At 36.4% G+C, this 4,394-nt stretch overlaps 1 long non-coding RNA gene across 1 annotated transcript; it reads right to left on the minus strand.

Annotated features, from left to right (window-relative positions):
• Nucleotides 1-1,808: 1,808 nt before the first annotated feature.
• On the minus strand, nucleotides 1,809-3,497 carry LOC111609584. The gene is made up of 4 exons (XR_002753197.1): nucleotides 3,436-3,497; nucleotides 2,969-3,040; nucleotides 2,611-2,682; nucleotides 1,809-1,851 (listed from the first exon to the last, which is right to left on the minus strand). It is a non-coding gene; the product is annotated as an uncharacterized LOC111609584 (long non-coding RNA).
• Between the last annotated feature and the right edge of the window lie 897 nt (nucleotides 3,498-4,394).

The raw sequence follows: 4,394 nt of genomic DNA on the forward strand, positions 1-4,394 counted from the left end.
ACACGCACACACATACTGGTTTTGGTGGATTAGAGGGACACTTTTTTCAAACCAGTTTTTTGCAACACTAAACAGTCACCCCTTTCCACTTGTGCTAGGAAGACCTACTAAGTTGTCAAAAATCTTGTTTGAGTTACACAACATAGATCTCACTTAAAAATTTAGATACACACATCAGAACTCAAAATACAAGAACCTGACGCAATGCTGTATTAAAAGGACAAACGATAATGAGGTGCTTGGCTCCGCCCATGACACCAACAGTAATTGTCAGGGCCAACTTTATTTATCAGGACCACGGCATACACAAACATGAAATGTATTTGTATTAAGTCCAAACATGGAAATATGGAATATAACTACGCAGAAAGTGGACTGCATTTACAGCACCTTCTACTCTAAGAACTAGAGCAACAATTCTATTTGTGAACATAAAGGAAAATCTGTGAATGCCAAAATTAAATGAATTACAGGTCTATTGTTAAATCAAAAAGATAAAACAAATTGTGTGAACAAGATGAACTTACTCATAGTATCAGTAGAAATACTGGATTAATTTATTGAAAGTACTTTCAATGTTACACCCTGATTTCTCACAAAATCTCTTATGTTTTGGATATCACAACTAGCTAGAGCAGGATCCTCAGCCTTTTTGCATTGCTGGCATTCTATCATAGTGGCCAGTTGTCCTTTCTTGATGTGTTCACCAAAGTGCCTCATGACCGCAGCAACCTCTACGGGAGACCATGGATGCTTTTTTGCTCTCCTAGCACTTTCCAGAGATGCTAGAAAAAAGACAAATAATTCATTATTAAAAACCAACTCCAATTGTTAATTTTTCCTTGTTATAAATTATGTAATGCCTGTTTATTCCCCTTTTCAAATGAGCATTCATAAAGAACTTACATTAGTGGGACAAGCTACAGAAATGAGCATGTAGGTTGCACCGATGAAAATTAATTTCTGCAAATGCCAAATAGCTTATACTGCTGTTAACACTTGGTATGGTTGCTTGGTATGTATGACTGATTATTTGACTGAATTCTGGAAAAACAAATATTTTTTATAATCTAAAATTGCATTTGTTTGACAAACAGGCATCAGCAGCTGGTGAAGAACCATCCAAAGCCAAAAGACTTGTTCTTCCTTCTCATGCTGGTTCCTAGTCTTTTTTCCAGTGAAAGAGATCCCACTCAGAACCATCTCACTGATTCCACCAAAATACATTTCTGTACAGGTGCAGCATCAGCAAAGGCCCATTGATTGATATCTCTGATTTCCTTAAACCAGAGATTAACCAAATTTAACATCTTAAATTTGGTGAATATCTTAAAATTAACCAAATTTAAAGATATATTCCAATTACTTTGCTTATTACAGTTTTGTGGTGCTTTGCTACTTTGAAAAAATATAACTATGTGAATGTATTTCAGATTAAGATTGGCATAGAGAAAGTAGTATAAACAGTCCCATTACTCATCACTAAATTAGATTTTCTAGCATCTGAACATTGACTATGTGAAAGTTTATCATTTTAATACAAGGTACAGTTTTATATGGTATGTGCATGGTAATTTAAGCCAGATGACATATTGGATCATGTCTGCTCAAAATATTATGCATAAAGAAGAAAATGGTCATCCTATTGCCTTTCAGTGGTGTGGATCATTACTTTTGACCATGCTTCAGTTGTGCTTTTGAGCTTAAGTAGATTGGTGTTTCTTGACTTGTGTAGGTGTGGTGACTTACCAGAATTTTTATTTGTGTTCATTTTTCTGCGGGGCTCTATGTCCTTCCGTTTTAGTTTTCTGTTGAGTTCTTTCCCCTTACCATCTCTGTGTTTACTTTGTGCTGAAAAGAAGAACATATAAAAAAATAATGGTCTGGATGAGCATTTATTTGTTGTAGGTAGGTTCCTTAAACTGTGAAGTCCAAAACACTCCTTTATGGGGTTAATCAACTGAAAAGTAAAGAACGCTCGCTTAATGTACAGTAAGTCTGTTCCCAATGTAGAAAACAGTCCTCCTAATTCCTGCACATTACATGTTGAATATTACACAGGACCTGTGTGTCTGTGCACTTCTACATGTAACTTTCATTCTTTTGTACTTGCAATTTCAAAACTCAGTCCTCCTGATATCACCACCTTACATGATGACTATTACACAAGACCTGTGCGTTTGAACAGTAGTTAATATAATTTCAATGACTTCATTTTAGAAAATAAGTTGGTCGTTGGAGACCAATAGTACCTCTGGAGGGTTGGTTAAACAGGATCTGCATGCATCCACGTCACCAGCCTGATATAGTTCAGTTTTGAAAATCTGAAATGTAAAGACCACTCACTAATTGTGAGTTTGTTCCCAATGTAGAAAACAGTCCTCCTTATTCCGGGACCTTACATTTGAGTATTACACAGGACCTGTGTGTATGGGCGTTTCTACATGTCACTTTCATTCTTATGTACTTGTAATTTCAAACCTCTGTCCTCCCTTTTTAGGCAGCTTACATATCAAGTATTACACAAGACCTATGTGTTTGAACAGCACTTAATATCGTTTCAATTACTTTATTTTAGAAAATAAGTTGGTCGTTGGAGACCAAAATTACCTCTGCAGGGTTGGTTGAACAGGTTCTGCATGCATCTACCTCACCAGCCTGACACAGCTCATCTTTGGAAATCTGAAAAGTAAAGAACACTCACTGAATGTGAGTTTGTTCCCAATGTAGAAAACAGTCCTCACTATTCCAGCACATTACATGTTGAGTATTACACAGGACCTGTGTGTATGGGTGTTTTCACATGTAACTTTTATTCTTATGTACTTGTAATTTCAAATCTCTGTCCTCCCTTTTTAGGCAACTTACATATCAAGTATTACACAAGACCTATGGGTTTGCACAGAACTTAATATTGTTTCAATGACTTATTTTAGAAAATAAGTTGGTTGTTGGAGACCAAAATTACCTCTGGAGGGTTGGTTGAACAGGATCTGTACGCATCCACATGACCAGCCTGACACGGTTCTTCTATGGAAATCTACAATGTAAAGAACACTTGCTGAATGTGAGTTTGTTCCCAATGTAGAAAACAGTCCTCCTTATTCAGCCACATTACATGTTGAGTATTACACAGGACCTCTGTGTATGGGCGTTTCTACATGTCACTTTCATTCTTCTGTACTTGTAATTTCAAACCTCAGTCCTCCTTATTCTGGCACCTTACATGATGAGTATTACACAGGACCTGTGTGTATGGGCGTTTCTACATGTAACATTCATTCTTTTGTACTTGTAATTTCAAACCTCAGTCCTCCCTTTTTATGCAGCTTACATATCAAATACTAGACAACACCTGTGTGTTTGAACAGTACTTAATATCCTTTCAATGACTTAATTTTAGAAAATAAGTTGGTTGTTGGACACCAAAATTACCTCTGGAGGGTTGGTTGAACAGGATCCGCATGCATCCACGTCACCAGCCTGACACCTTTCATCTTTGGAAATCTGAAATGTAAAGAACACTCACTGAATATGAGTTTGTTCCCAATGTAGAACAGTCCTCCTTATTCCAGCACATTACATGTTGAGTATTACACAGGACCTGTGTGTATGGGCGCTTCTACATTTAACTTTCAGTCTTTTGTACTTGTAATTTCGAAACTAAGTCCTCCTTATTCTGGTACCTTACATGTTGAGTATTACACAGGACCTGTGTGTATGGGCGCTTCTAAATGCAACTTTCAATTCTTCTGTACTTGTAATTTCAAACCTCAGTCCTCCCGTTTTATGCAGCTTACATGTCAAGTATTACACAAGTCCTGTGTGTTTGAACAGTACTAAATATCATTTCAATTACTTTATTTTAGAAAATATGTTGGTCGTTTCAAACCAAAATTACCTCTGGAGGGTTAGTTGAACAGGATCCGCATGTGTCCACGTCAACAGCCTGACACAGTTCATCTTTGGAAATCTGAAATGAAGGGATGTACACTGAATGAGTCTGTACTTCTAAACCTACTACTGAATGAACCTGTCCAGCTGATTTTTAACCAGAACCTTTGTGTATTGACACTGCAAAATATATCTCCTGCTATAAAATGTTCATAAATATAAGGTTAGAATAAATTAATTTACATATGACAGTTTCTAGCATTTTGGATAGCACTGAACCAAGTTGAAATATTGGTCTGATTAAGTCTTTCTCCAAAATCTGTTTTTTTAGGCACTGCTAATCACTTCTTGTTTTCAACTATAATGAAACTCTGTACTACAACATGACATATCCTTCAAAAATGTCTTCAATGCTAGTAAAATGACTTGTGATAGAATTTTCACTCTTATCAATACCTTTCTTCTCCATGGCCAGTCAGAATCACCATAAATATAAGTGA

This window comes from Xiphophorus maculatus, chromosome 8, assembly GCF_002775205.1.
Source record: "Xiphophorus maculatus strain JP 163 A chromosome 8, X_maculatus-5.0-male, whole genome shotgun sequence".
Taxonomy (NCBI): domain Eukaryota; kingdom Metazoa; phylum Chordata; class Actinopteri; order Cyprinodontiformes; family Poeciliidae; genus Xiphophorus; species Xiphophorus maculatus.